An 8,380-nucleotide genomic window follows, 5' to 3' on the forward strand; every position below is an offset into this window, starting at 1 on the left:
GAGCGAAATGAACCATTGGTGATAGCAGCCTCTTACTTTTGGTCTGATGCCCTCAATGCATTCTTGTTTGGACATGGACCTATGACCCCCACACTGGACGATGTGGTTCTGCTGACTGACCTAGACATCTCCTCCCCGGACACACCTTTCCGCCTCTTAGCCGCAACATCGCATCGGCTGGACACGAGAGGAATCGGCAGGTGGAAAGGATTTATCAGATGCATCAAAAGGGCCGGGTCTATTGAGAACAGGGAGCACACGGCCTTCTTAATGATGTGGTTGGAAAAACATTTCTTTTGTGGAAGAGCAGCCGGCCCATCAACCAACACCCAGGCTTTAGCCAAAGCACTATCGGTAGGAACCCCTGTTCCTCTTGGAAAACACTTGCTAGGGGCGGCCTACCACATGCTCCACCAAATCGGCATCAAACTTTCCAAGGGGGAGCCGATTGGAAATCCAGGCGGACCCTGGTGGTTCATCAATTTGTGGCTGAACCTGTATATGAGTAAGATCTCTCAGCAGAGGGTGGAACACATGACGTTCCCCAACATTGAATCGGCAGAAGATCCCACTGCTCGGCGCCGATGCACATCTTTTGGTGAAGCGGCATCAGCTTTCCCTGGTTTCCTGTACTCTGCTACGAAAGTGGCCGAGTACTTCCGATGCTTTTACAACGGTTTCAATGAAGATGCAACCGTCTGGTTTCCTTATCGGCGAGATGACCCAATCTTCGAACTCCCAACTTGCTTCGACTCGACCACTGGCTGATTCGACGAGGACCTCACCGATGAGTTAATCAAGCCGGGAATTCTGCCAGCCAACTTCTTTTCAGGGAAAGATGCTCCTACATATGAGTTCTACAATCCCTCTGCTGCAACACGTCAACTTGGCATGGGTCAGCTGCCGATTCAAGTGTATTTTGCTGGCCGAGCCAAGTTCAGAGATGGGCTTACAACAGGTCTGGACTACAGTCGGCTGCGAGACCGGATCCCAGACTCCACCACTATTGACTTGAACAACTGGATAGTAGCTCCCTTCGCTGTCCAGCCTTTCAAGCTTTGGTGGGCCGAATGGAAACAATTCCTTTTCCGCAACTCCGCATCGGCATATTGCAATCTCTTGGACCCAACCAACATCGACCCGAACGCCGAGGTATTTTTCCTTAGCCGATTTTTATTCTTTTATCGACACGGCTGAACACTAACGTTTTGCTATTGCTTCAGTCCGAGAACCGTGTCCCCCCAACACACAGCTGGAGTGGTCGGCTAATAGAAGATCATCATCCGTACACCACCTTCCCTCTTATCGGCTATGATGCCCCGTCCGTGGACGTGATTGCTGGCCGATCGAAGCAAGCACAGAAGAGAGTCACTAAGAAGACCAGTCGCCGAGTTCGGGCCCGTATAGAATCGGTGGATCCTCCCACGATCGTATCAGCAGAGACTTCGGCCGCACCACCTCTTCCAGCTGCCAGAGACATCGACACTCAAGTTGTCGCGCAAGCCGGGGCAGCCGCTGCGTCACTACTGTTAGAGGCCGTGCAGGTAAACTTATGTTTAACCCTTCCGATTGTTGTTTTGATATTAATCCTTCTTATCTTAGACTGCACAGATTACCCCTATGGACACACAATAATCGGCAGCAACCCAATCGGCCATGGACGCGCCCCCGCTTCCATCCGTTGAGGTATAACACTATTTCACCGATTCCCCTAGTATTTGAATAATATGCTCATTCAACCTTCTGACACAGGTCATCGGCACGCCAAGCGCCCCTCAACCACTGGTCCCCTCTCGGGAAGCTGGTCCAAGCACAGCGCCAATCATCGTGGAATCTTCTTCCTCTGACAAACCCATGGCACCAGCCCCTGAACCGAGGATGACAGCTTCCCAAATGCAGCTTGAGGAAATCCGATTCAAAGAGGTAAGAAATCCTTCAATTTATTTAGCCGATTTGCTATCACCATCAGCTGATTTATTTTTCTTCTTTATTATTTCCAGGAACAGGACACCCCCGACAACAGCCTCTTCTCTTTTGCGGTCGCCCTCTCTGACGACGGAGAAGTCGCCTCCCGCCAGGTCACCTTGAGCTCCATCCCCGACGACGTCCGAGCCAAGCTTACCAGCATCCGATCCCTTCTTCAAGGAGACATCGGCTGATTGGTAGAAGATGCCTCGCCGATTCGGCAGCTCTTTGGTGACGTCAGCGGACGAGTGCCAGAAGAAGCGGAGGAAGCCTTGGCGCCGGCCGCATACATCGAGTCGATGAGGATCCCGGTCTTCAGAGCCCTTCGTCACATGGCCGATCGCGCCAAGTTGGCCAAGACCCGTGAAGAAGAGGATGCGTACAAACGCCAGGCCCAAGAGGTGCACCAACGTATTCATTTTCTGGAGGACTCCCGCTCAGGGATCGTCGGTGAGATAGACCGCCTCAAATGCCGAAGGGCAGAGCTCGCCAAGGAGATGGAACAGGTGACCAAAGCGATAAACGCCGAAGAGAAAAGGCTCCAAGAACTCCCTTCCGTCATCGCCGATTTAAAATAGGAGAGGCAGCATTTGGCCCACGAAGCCCTAAAACTCCACCGCAGTGCATTAGAAGTCCCCGGATCGGCGGATGATGACCAACGGGTTTTGGACTCTGCCGATCAGATCCGGCGTCGAGCGATTGCGGCTATCGATGCCCTCCTGGGTAATCTGTAAAAGTACTGACTATTTTGTACGAACCTTTAATGACTGCTTTGACCGTCCTTCATGACGCCTCTTTTATTCATTGCCTTTCTTACTTCCGACGGGACGCACCTTTACCGAATACCTACGCCTCTTTTTCTTATAAATGCCGGCCTAGACCCTCCTTCCGAGAGTACCAGTTTGGCTCGGCTTTGTTTTCTCAACCTGCTCTCGTCGGCGCGACCTTCAGTTATGTCTTCCTCATCTTCCTCTTCCTCTGTCAACCAGGTGAAAATCTGGCCTCGATCCTTCTTCTCTATTTAACTCTTTTGAAAGGGATTACCTTTTTAATCGTTCTTTTCTTCAGCCACGGCGTCTTAGCCCTGAACTTGAACGCGCCATCGAGCTCATGCACTCTGATGAACCGTTGTCGTCAGAGGACAAGGATTTAATCAGCGCTCATCGTGACGAACTTCAAGAACATGTCCCTACTGACATCCGTCGGATTTGGGACTTTCTGGACGGCAACGCCCGCCGGCGACCTCAAGCCGACAGAAGTCATCCGCTTCCTCCGCGCGTCGCCCTTGAAGATGCGGCAACAGGAACATCACGCCCAGCCATGGACCGGAGCCACCCTCTCCCCAGTCAAGTCGAAGCGGAGGCTTCGATGAAAGAGATAGAAGAAGAGTACATCCGTCTTATGATAGAGTTAGGTCGGGCTGAGAGAGAGCGTAAGAAAAAGAATGGTTAATTATTATTTTTTTTGTTCTAAGGGTGACTTGTACCTTGTCGGCCGTGTAACCCACCGTCCGTACCGAATGAATACATCGGCCGATTTGGACGATTACATGTTTTTTCTAGACGAACCGTTTTGTATCGGCCGTGTGCCGTTGTATTGTGAACAATCCTTTATGCTCCGACCCATATACTAGGGTAGTATCTTTTCAAGTATCTTTCATTCAGAGCCCTAGTAAACTCTTCTCACTCGATTGTTTCCAAAATATAAGAATTTCCTGGAGCACATCTGCCGATTTTATACGGCCCTTCCCATGTAGGGGACCACTTTCCGAATTTAGGATCCTTCGACCCGATCGGCAATACTAACTTCCAAACCAAGTCCCTAGGGGAGAATTGTTTGACTTTGACCTTCTTATCGTACCACCTCGCTACTTTCTTCTTGTTTTCCTCAATGCTTATCACAGCTCTCAATCGCTGGCCAGCCAAGTCATCAAGTTCCCTTTTCATGAGTGACGAGTAGTCGTCGGCCGTTAACTGGTCCTGGAGCGAAATGCGCCTCGACCCCACCCTTGATTCCCACGGTAGTACTGCGTCGTGACCGTACACCAACTGATAAGGGGATAACTTGGTGGCCCCATGACAAGCCATCCTGTATGCCCATAGGGCTTCAGTTAGACATAGATGCCATTTTTTCGGCTGCTCCTCTATCTTCCTTTTGATTAACTTAATTATCCCTTTGTTGGAGGACTCGGCCTGGCCATTAGCTTGGGCGTAATATGGAGAGGAGTTTAATAATTTGATTCCCATATCGGCTGTGAATTCCTCGAATTCCCCTGATGTGAACATTGTTCCCTGATCGGTTGTAATAGTCTGGGGAATGCCGAATCGGTAGACGATATGGTCCCTTACGAAGTCGGCCATGGTTGCCGATGTCACGGCTCTTAACAGAATCGCTTCCACCCATTTGGTAAAGTAATCGGTAGCCACCAGAATAAATTTGTGCCCTTTGCTTGATGGAGGGTAAATTTGGCCGATAAGGTCTATTCCCCATCCTCTGAACGGCCAAGGCTTGATAATGGGGTTCATGGCCGATGCGGGCGCACATTGGACATTCTCGACTTTCTGACAATCCTGGCATCCCTTATAATATTTGAAGCAATCTTCGAGGATCGTCGGCCAGTAATACCCATTATTCCTGATCATCCATTTCATCTTATGGGCCGATTGATGGGCTCCACACACCCCTTCATGGATTTCTCCCATCAGAGTCTTAGCATCCTCTGTTCCCAGACATTTGAGTAGAACGCCGTCAATCGTTCGGTAGAATAAGTCGTCTTCAAGCAGTACGTATTTAGTAGCATGGAAACGCACTCGTCGATCCACTTTCTTAGACGGGTCTTTCAAGTAGTCGGCAATTTCTTTTCGCCAGTCATCGGCCGCAAGTTCCAGAGCCATAGTGCCTAGAATTGGCCGATATCCAGATGCGTGCTAGGCGAGTTTGTTGGCATCCTCGTTGTGATCCCTTGGGATGTGCTCGATTACTGCCGATTTAAATTCTTTTAGGAGCTGCAGGCAATCTTCGTAATAAAGTCTCAATACATCGTCCTTGCATTCGGACCTCCCCGTTAATTGATCCACAATAAGCATGGAATCTCCAAAGACTTCAACAGAATCGGCCTTGACTTCTCTTAGTAGTTGTAAACCCTTCAATACCGCCCGGTACTCTGCTTGATTGTTAGTGGCGGTGGCTTCTATCGGCAGAGAAAAATCATAACTTGCCCCCCGAGGCAATATGAGGACAATGCCGATTCCTGATCCGACCCCACATGACGATCCATCAAAGTATAAAGTCCAAGGCGCCGGTTCTACGAGGGTAGTCTCTGGTCCGCAGTGTTGGGCGACGAAATCGGCCATGACCTGACCCTTGACGGCTTTCGCCGATTCATACCGTAGGTCAAACTCTGACAAAGCTAAGATCCATTTGCCGATTCGTCCTTTCAAGATCGGCAGTGACAGCATGTATTTTACTACGTCGTCTTTGCATACGACCACACATTCCGCCGACAGTAAATAGTGCCTGAGTTTGGTACATGAGAAGTAAAGACATAGGCACAACCGCTCCACTGGAGGATATCTTGTTTCAGCGTCCAGAAGTCTTCTACTGACATAATAAATTACTCGTTCCTTTCCTTCGAATTCCTGGACTAGAGCCGACCCAATGGCCTTTTCATCGGCTGATAAATATAGTTTAAATGGCTTACCAGTTTGAGGAGGGACCAATACAGGTGGTGAGACCAAGTACTGCTTGATATCTTCCAGTGCCTTGCGTTGCTCCTCCCCCCATATGAACTCCTGGTCGAGCTTCAACTTTAACAGCGGTGTGAAAGCCTGGATCCGCCCAGATAGATTAGATATAAATCTTCTGATGAAATTCACCTTGCCAATTAGAGACTGCAATTCAGTTTTATTCTGCGGGGCCACGACTTTGTTGATAGCCGCTATGGTCTTCCGATTGATTTCTATTCCCCGCTCGTGCACCATGACTCCTAAGAACTGTCCGGCGGACACGCCGAAGGCACATTTATTTGGGTTCATCTTCAGCCCATGTTTCTTAGTGCATTCCAGCACTTTTCGCAAATCGGCCAGGTGCTCTTCGTGTCCTTTGGACTTGACTACGACGTCATCGATGTAGATTTCTACCAGAATGCCGATGAGTTTGTGGAATATGTAGTTCATGGCTCTCTGATACGTGGCGCCGACGTTTTTCAAGCCAAAAGTCACCACCACCCATTGGAATAAACCAAGGTGGCCTGGGCATCTAAAGGCCGTTTTGGGTATGTCCTCTTCGGCCATAAGTATTTGATTGTACCCAGCGTTTCCGTCCATGAAGCTAATAATCTTGTGTCCTGCGGCGGCGTCTATTAGCACATCGGCTGTTGGCATGGGGTACCCGTCCATCGGTGTGGCCTGATTAAGATTCCTGAAATCAACGCACACGCGTAGCTTTCCGTTCTTCTTGTACACTGGTACAATGTTGGAGATCCACTCGGCATAACGGCATTGCCGAATAAATTTGGCTGCAATTAGCCGAGTTATTTCGGCTTTTATGTCTGGTAGAATTTTAGGATTGCACCGCCGTGCCGGTTGTTGATATGGCTGATATCCTGGTTTTATGGGTAGCCGATGTTCAACGATAGATCGATCTAATCCAGGCATTTCATGATACTCCCAAGCAAAATAATCCTTAAATTCTCTTAACAAATTTATCAGTTTACATTTGTATTTCGAGTCTAAATTTGCACTAATATAAGTCGGCATTGACTTGGTGCCGTCGCCTAAGTCTACCATCTCTAATGAATCAGCCGACGTGAACCCGTGCCCTAGCTTCCCATCTTGTCGGGCGAACTGATCCATTTAATCTGAGTCTTCAGAGCTGACTGCTCGGATCGGCTGTAGGCCAAAATTGGACACCTTCAGGAAGTCGGTATCCCATACTCTACCGGATATGCACTTGACGGTTTCGCAGCTCCACTGCTGCGTGTCGGCTGCCGCGATGCTGTATGTGGAATCGACGTTGACCACCTCGATGTTGTCGCCGACCCATTGTACAAGACATTGATGCATTGTCGATGGGATGCAACAATTTGCGTGTATCCAGTCTCGGCCGAGTAGCATGTCGTAGGATCCCTTGCCATTAATAATAAAGAAGGTAGTGGGAAGGGTCTTACTGCCGATGGTGAGGTCGACGCAGAGGGCGCCGCGAGCGGGAGACACATTGCCCTCGAAGTCTTTGAGCATCATGTCTGTCTTGGTCAAGTCATCATCGCTTTTTCCAAGCTTCCGGAGCACGGCATATGGCATGATATTGACTGCGGCTCCTCCGTCCACCATTAATCTGGTGAGGGGTCGGCCGTTGACATGCCCTTTAAGGAACAACGCTTTCAGATGTTGCCGTTTGTCGTCTTCGGGCTTCTCGAACGTGGCTATCATGGGCTCCAAAGTCAATTGTGCCATCTGTTCTTCTATCGCCGACATATCCTGTCGGTCGGCAGGAGTCATAAATTCCATCGGCAGTATAAAAACCATACCGATGTCGGCTGCCGATTCATCGCCTGCCGATTCGTCGCCCCCTCTATCATTTCTTTTGGGGCGCCACACCCGAGACCTGCCTTCCCTCTTGTCCGTCGTGCATTGTTGTTCTTCCTCCTGCTGCTCCCATTGGCGGAGATGTTGGATCCTTCGTTTTTGAGATTTGGTCAATCTGTCGGGACACCACCTGGGGTTTACTAGTTTGGTTCTTGGCCTGGCGCGTTCCCACTCCGGCTCGCGTCCTAAAGGGTTTTCGTCTGGCACCCGAGCGTCGGCCATCTCTTCAAGCCGATTGTGAACGTTGGCCCTGTTTTCTGGCCGGTCATGTCGATCAAACTTGCCCCCCGGCCTGTCATGGCGTCTGTCTTCCGACCGGTCATATCGGTCACTTCTACCCCCCGGCCGATCACGCACGGGAGGGCGCCGATCGTCTTGGTCGCGCCAGTTCCTGCTGATCGGTTCTGGTCTCCTATCTCTGGAGCGAGACCTGTTGAATGGCCGATTGTTACGATACGGGCCGTGGCATTCAGGGCAATTATCGGCCGAAGGTAGCCTGAGGTTGCTCTCCCAACAGTGGATGAAGAACGGGCACCTCCAGTGATCTTCGTGTCGCCGCATCGCTTCTTCCCGGGATCTTGAGCGTTCATGCTGCCGCTGATATTTTTGGAGCAGGAATTGGGAAGTAATGCGTGGCTCGCCCGATTCACCGTCGTCGTCCTCGATCCGCCGCTTCCCCTTGACATCTTCAGGTGTAGCTTGATTCCTGGGGTCTACGGCACCACTCTTTTTAGCCGATTCGGACGTCAGCACCTTTGTTTGGAGCGAGTTCCTTCCTGTGTCAACCATGTTGGTAGGGAAGGGGTGCTGGTCGATCTTCATCGGCTTGG

Source organism: Setaria italica, chromosome IV (assembly GCF_000263155.2).
Source record: "Setaria italica strain Yugu1 chromosome IV, Setaria_italica_v2.0, whole genome shotgun sequence".
Taxonomy (NCBI): Eukaryota; Viridiplantae; Streptophyta; class Magnoliopsida; order Poales; family Poaceae; genus Setaria; species Setaria italica.